The following is a 7,683-nucleotide window of genomic DNA, read 5'->3' on the forward strand; positions in this document are numbered from 1 at the left end:
TCATAGGTAGCTTTCATTATATCCTTCATTGATAAAATAGTAAATGCTACAAAAAAGTGTTTACCTTAGTTCTGTTAGCTACCTTATTAAATTAACTAAAGCCAAGAAGTGAGTAGTGTGGGGAAAAATTTACCCCCAGGTGATCAGAAGTATAGGTGATGATCTACTAGTTGTTACTGGTGTCTGCAGTTAGGGACAGAGTTATAAGACTGAGCACTTAACCTGGGGATTCTGACATCAGCTCCAGTTAGTGTAAAAATTAAATTTAACTATAGGACACTCAGCTGGTGTCTGCTGGAAGAATTGCTTGTGTTTGGGGGAAATAAACCCACAAATATCATGATAGATGTGTTACAGTGAGTGACAGTTATGTCTGTGAGAGTAGAAAATAGAAAATAAGACTTTGGTGTTTCCTATATCTCAGAAAATCAATTTCCTCTTTCTTTTAGTTCTGCAGTGATTAAAAAATAGTGGCATTCTTTTCCTGAGAATTGTCTTATCAGGCCAAAAGAAACACTGAATCCCAGTGGAAAATTAAATAATGCTGAAATTAAAAATCTATGAGGAGCAAGACTCTGTGTGTGTGTGCTCATGTGAGAGATACTAGTTTAGAAATCTCATGTGTTTTGTATGTAAGTTTCAGTTACATGATTTACCTTTATTTAAAATTTAAATTTTTTATTAGTACATGTTTGCTATACATAATGAATACATTGTGGAAGTCAAATCTATTTATCTATCTATCAGATCTTTCCTATTGGCCTTCCTTCAAAAGCTTATATTTCCATAATAATCCCAAGCCCCCTTTTCATACTTGAGTCATTTCAGTCTATTGCCTAGGACTTTGGCCTGATGCCATGAAGGTTTTCTGCTGCCAGGTTTTGCCAACTCTAAGGAAAGCCCAGGGTTCTGTTTCCCTGAGTTGAGGAAGCTTCATTCTCACCACCTGCTGGAAGCACGGAGCTGTAGATGTGCCTTCCTCCCCATCCATTCCGCATGAAACCATCAAAGTGTGATGTTCTGCAGACCTTAGATACTCTCCCGGTTCTGGTTACAGACCAGCCCCTTTCCTCCCCCTGCACTTCCCTTATCTCTACCAATATAAATAAATGTGCTGCAGTTGCCTGGAAGTCCTTTTCTCCCATCAGGAGGAAGGCTCCACCTGGCCTGAGCTTTTGTATTTCTTTGTCTTTTCTTCATCCCCCACCATTCTCCCCCCACGGGCCCTTCAGCTGTGCAGGCTGTGATAACCACGTATAAAAATTAAAGATGAGTTTTGTCACAATCACTTAAGGTCAAACACATCAGTTCCAAGTTTATTACACTTCCTCTAAAGGCCCTCATTAAAGAATAGCTTTATCCTATTAATTTGACTTGGTCTGACTTGAAAAATGATAGTCTTGGATTACTGTGCTGAGAAGCAGCTTGCTTCCTTCTCAAGTCTTCTTTCAAGACAAAAGGCCACTAAACTGGTGGAGAATGTGTCATGTATGAAATTACCTCAGTGCTGCAGAAGCATTAACTGGCAAGCTATCCCAGAGGTCAAGGAACAGAAAGGCTTTCACACTAAAGTTTAAAAGACCAAATCTCATGGCTTATTAAATTGATTAAAATGCTGAGGAAAAACACCATAGAGAATGATTGGGTAAGGTAACATACTTAGAGAGGTGCAACCGATAAGAAAGGTCTGTAAGTTCTCATGTTCATGATCTTCATAAATTATGCATCCATCTTGCTATATCAGCCTTCTCATTTATGGTTTAGTGATGAACAGCAGGAGTGATTTCTGACCAAGGAAAGGCCATAAAGAGATTATCTTGAGCTGAGGATACATACTTGCTCTTTCAGAGAGATACAAAAGAAGTATAGTTGACGTGAGAGTAGCTGTCAATTTACTGGTAGAACAGTAGTGTTTGCATTTCTTAGGAAAATCATATGTGGGATCAGAATGAGACCATACTGGGTGTCAACAAGTCAATTTAGGTGTGATATGATTGTGTGTAGAAGTGGCATCATCCTGCTCTGAGTCTTTCCACTCCTTCCATATCTAAGCAGCATATTTTTGCTCTACCAATTTTTTAATGTACTCTAGCTGCCTAACAGGTTACTAATTTACAATTTATATTTAGCACATTTAGCACATTGTATGAATTCTTCTTATGTCTCACAAGTTACTTTTTACTTATTATATATACTCGGCATGTCTTATGAGTTCTACCTATATTTCACATGCTTACTTTTTAGTAAATTACTGTCTATGCTTAGTACTTTCTAAGATTCCATTTGTTCTGCTGGGTTTCTTGTTTTCTTTGGCAGAAATGAATATTCTTAGCAGTACAGCAAATGCCCATTATAGAATGAAGTTGGCTGTTCCATCTGTACCAGGATCACAAAAGTTATACTTTCTATTCCCTAACAATTTTTTCTTGACAAAAAGGAGAATTTAAGAAATATTTATCATGATACTTTTGAGAGATGATAGTATCTTGGCCCATGCTGACAGAAGATATTTAGATTTGGATGAAACTAAGAGAACCATCAGTTATGAAAGTTGGCAAAATAAAAGAAGAGTAAATTGTGGAGTTAAGATGTGATAAACAGAAGTTAAATTTTGGATTACATTTCTCGGGAGATTTCCAGTTGGAAATTAGTTAAATATTTATATGAGTTTTAGAAGACAAATCTATTGAATAATACAAAGTTTGGAATCTATCAACATACAGATAGCTTTCAATACCATGAAATTGAATAATTTCACCTAGAATGAGAATGTAGACAGATGTGAAAAGTCAATGAATAAATATATAAGACCATATAAACACATATTTATGGCAGTACCATGTGAGCTCTACTTTCATTGTGTCAGCCTAACTGGAACTAGATTCTTGGAATTCACTTCTCTGCGTACCTGTAGGTTGGTTTCACTCACAAGAGATATTTTTTAAGAGCTTTGGAAGATGAAAGTGAAGTGATATTCATGTTATTTTTAAGCATGGAAAGTTGGTGAGGGACATGACTTACTTTGTAGCTTAGGTATGTTGCTGCTGGTCTTGCTAGCCCAGGGAAGCAACCAGACCCACAGCTCCTCCAGATCCAGATTTTCTTTTTCATATTTTTTCTCTTTCTGGGTCAAATGAATATTTAATTTGAAGAATAAGTTTGGTATTGGCTTCCCATGCAAGACACATTCATGTCTAAATTTGGAGGCTTAGAATCAGTAAGAGACTGGTATGAGTTCATTTCCTTCTCTTGGTTTCTAGCTGATCTTTGCAAGTTTTCACTTGTCTTGATTTCTGCACATCAAGTCCATCTTTGTACACCATTTGCTTACCCTGTAACCTTCAAGGTCCAACCAGAGACACAGAAGTTTCAGCCTCACCTAGACCATTTAACATCCAGATGATTCTGCTTTTCTAATCAAATCCTGAATGATGCAGATATGAACAACCTGGTATTTTTGCATGTGTGTATTAATGTACTAAGAAAAGAGGTACAGAATGATTTTGACAAGCTAAACAGGTTACTGTAGTGCACTGTGACAGTTATTAATTCAATATTTTTCAAAATATAATCAGGCCAGGATGTGGCTCAATGGCACTGCACCTACCTGGAAAGCGCAAGGTCCGAGTTTGATTCCTGCTACCGAAAAAAAAAAAAATTAAAAAAATCGAAAATTAGCTTCATTATTGCATAGTACTTTTATAAAATATTGTTTCAATGTAGTATTTGCATATATAAATACAATATATTTTTATAATATCCATATTTTCTGTTACCCCTTTTTACGCTTCCCTTCTACCTTTCAGTTATTATTTATCAATTTAAATTTCACTTCTTAATAACCTGCTGTATGTTATTTGGGCTAGAACTTTAAAAATCATATTTTTCTTAGCCAGCTTCCTATTAGGTTTTTCCAATGACAACCAAAAAAGAGATTAGAAAGCATAAATGAGAGAAATGAACTTATTTACTTCAACACTGGGCCAAAAATGCTGCTCTACTTCAAATTGGTGGTTAATTTTAGATCCTGGCTTATTCCAACACTCTTAGAACAGTCTAATCACTCTTGTTTAAACGACTCACAGTAGATGATGGGTTCTTCTCCTGAGAGTTTTGAAGACTATTTCATGGAGCCCGATGTCCAAGCTTCAAAATATGAATAGCAAGTCAAATGTTCCCATTCCTCACAGAATGAGACCTAATTTTTCAGGGCTGCTCCTCTGCAAATAATTAGGTTCTGATAATCCCAACTACTTCTTTGATTTTTTTCAATTTAGGAATGATAGATGCTTCCTGAAAGTATCTTGGGGTTTTTTCAATATATTGTTTTCAGTATCACAGCACTGGATTAAATGCCAACTATTTATGTACATAGAGTGCTAAGTTTTTCCCCTACTTGATCTCTGATAAATACTGCTTCTCAGAAACATGAAAATATGTTGGAGGGGTATTTCAATAGATGGGAGAAAATTATTAAGAAAATTTCTTTGAAGAGCCAGTATCTGAACTAGATCTCCAATGGTAAAATGATTGTAGAGTCTATTGTGAGCCTCCTAAAATAAATAAAAATGATAGAAATGATTATTTTTTCATGCTCGTGTGCCCACTATCATTGATGCTAATTTTATGTTTATTGTGATGAGAAAGAATCAGAGATTCAATGGTTAGAAGGGTTTTGGGATTAGAGGAGTGGTCATTTCTGACAAGAAGAGCATCATAAAGCTCATGGAGCACACAGAGGTATATAAAATGTGTCTCTAAGCTTCAAAAGAGAAAGGAAAATCAAAGGAAGTATGGTCACATGAAGGTTGTGAACTATGGCAATACGTATTATTTTCTGAGGACAGAGAATTAGAGAACTGATGGAGTGGCATGCTTTTCTATATGGTCTTTCTAGTGGTAGTCTGAATGTTGGAAGGAAAGAGATCTGGATCTAGACTGATCAGCAATCAGTTTATGCACTATTTCTGATGACAGGTAAAAGAGAGCTGACTTAAATGTAAGAATGAGCTTGGAGAGAAAAGAATGGGTCTGAAAACAGAGTTGGCACACTAGGTGATTGGGTAGATGTAGAGGGAGCAAGAAAAGAATTAAGAAATTGGGTAGATGTAGAGGGAGCAAGAAAAGAATTAAGTTGCAAAGCTTACTGGGTATCCAGTAAGTGCAAGAGTGAAGATAGAAATGCTAGCCGTCAACACAATGGATCTGGAAAGGGAAAGAGAGCTGGACTAAAATTCTTTTATTCCCTTTACATTATTTATTCTGGATGTCTGTTTCAAATAGCTCTATTTAAGTAGAATTTGTCTATCTTGTTCATTTTTATATCATTGAAGAGTACTTTTGAATCAATAAAAGAATGTTGTTAAAATGCTATTTTTTAAATGGAATAGTTTTGGCTATGAAAAAAAGATATATTATGAATATCTAATATGAAACAATATATTTCCTAAGAAAAAATTAGGAGAAAATGGAATATATTTGATAAAATAGGATAAAATATCTCAAATAAAACAAGACCTAATTGTGTGTTGCAAAAACATTTGTTAAATATATTACAGTATCAATCTCATAGTTCCACAGTATAACATTTTCTATATATATTAATTTATCTAGTAAAGAATTACTGAGCATCTGTTTTATACCAGTCATGGTTTTAAGCATGGCAAATATGATGACAAAATTCCTGGGTTGGGGAGCTTATTTTCTTATGGGAAGATAAAATAACTATACAGTGTGTCCTATCAGTGCAAGACAAATAAAAGAGAAAAGGATATAGGGAGATCAGAGTAAGAGAGGGTATGTTGTTATAGGAAGGACTTACTTGATAAAGTGTCAATTTCACATAGATGGAAATAAGTTGGGTAATAAGTCATGTGGATCTAGGATGGGAAGGAGGGTTGCTCTAGGTATAGAACTTAGAAAATTCTGATACTGTGTTTGAAAGGGAAGAGGTAAGGCCCCAGATTTAGCCCAGGAGTTAGTTCTTTTTATTATTATTATTATTTTATTGGTACATTTTAGGTATACAATACGTTTACATTTATCATTGGGTGCTTGTACCTGTACATGATGTATCTTAGTTCTTATTTTTTTCCCCATTACCTGTCTGCCCTTCAGCCCCTCCACCCTTCCCTATTTACATAGACATCATTTCCATTTTTTTTTCTTTTTTCATAATTTTTCTTTCCCTTCTTCCCTTTCCTCTTCCCTTCCCACCACCCGTAGACCTTTGGACCTTTTCCTATTTCAAATTATCAATTATTCATTTTATCCATTTTAATCCTTATTTACACTTTCAGTTTCTCACACCAGAGAAACAATTCGATATTTACACGTGTGTCCTATTTATTTCACTTAAGAGTATGGCCTCAATATGGAGTTAGTTCTTATAAGTTTAAGACAACTATGAATAGTGGACAAGAGGAGGCACCACCTAATATTTGACTTGTACACAGTGAACAATAAGTATATGAAAAGATGCTTAGCCATTTCATAGAGCAAAGAAATAAAAATTAAAGTGATTTTATTTTTCACTTGATAATAAAATTGCTTATTTATCACAATGATGAAAATATGGAAATTTATTTCTATTTTAGAAGGGGTTAAAGTAATAAGTTCAGGGATTACCTAAATTAGTAAAATACATTTTACTATGCCAATTACAAGGCAAACTAGGCAGTCATTAAATACAGAAATAATGTAAAACACACACTCAATTGAGGCTTTTCTCTATTTGCTAATAGAATCCTCAAATTTTAGGTAGGCAGTTGGCCAATATGCAATAAACCCTTCATTTTTCAGCTCTATGCCAACCATGTGACTGAATTCTGATTAACTGTTTATGAACATAGTAGACTGCCTGACAGAGATTAGTTATGTGTTTCTTTTGTGTATATCTGTCTTCATTCATGCTGGCTGAAGTGCTAAGGATAGTAATGATTTAGCTCCACTAGGGAAAAAGAGAAAGAAAGGATTACTTGCTTGAACAAACCATGGAGCCCTCATTTTAGCCCTAGACCTTCTCTTTGACTTTCAAATTTATGTTGTTCATATACTGATTTTACACACCTTTGTCACTCACTTTAATCTTAGATGATCATTTTAAGAAAAATTAAAAATTAAAAGAAAAATTAATTTTAAGAAAAATTAAAAAGGAAGTCGGAGAGCATCTTGCACAGTATGTTATATACCTGTGAGTTTCTATATGAGGAGAAAGAGAAAGAAAGTCAGGAAGTTGGAAATGTGAAAAACAAACTCAGCTTGTGGAACACAAGTTATTTTTACTTCCTTCTTTATAACTTTAATTCTAACTGGATACATTTGCATAAATTGGTTATGTTCTCAAAATTGAGATAGTTTTTAATTTTTTATAACTAGGGGTTCAGCTGCTGAAGATTGAAAGTTGAAAGAATGACTATGCACATTCAGTCTGAAACTGGTAATTTATTTAAAATTACATTTTAAACATTTTCAGATAGTCTAGGGTTAATAAAAATAGTTCTCATAGTTCTTTGAGAAATATTAAAATTAAATTTGGCTAAATTAAAAATAAGTCAAAATCCCTAGAAATAAGTATATGTTTATAAATACAAATTTAGGAATTCTCAGTTAAATATTGGCAACATTATTTAAATGAAGAGTAAGTGAAAAATGCTCCATAGCAAATAAACTATCATCCCAAGA

Source organism: Heterocephalus glaber, unplaced genomic scaffold (assembly GCF_053883595.1).
Source record: "Heterocephalus glaber isolate CG9 unplaced genomic scaffold, H.glaber_assembly_v1.0 deba00001429, whole genome shotgun sequence".
Taxonomy (NCBI): domain Eukaryota; kingdom Metazoa; phylum Chordata; class Mammalia; order Rodentia; family Bathyergidae; genus Heterocephalus; species Heterocephalus glaber.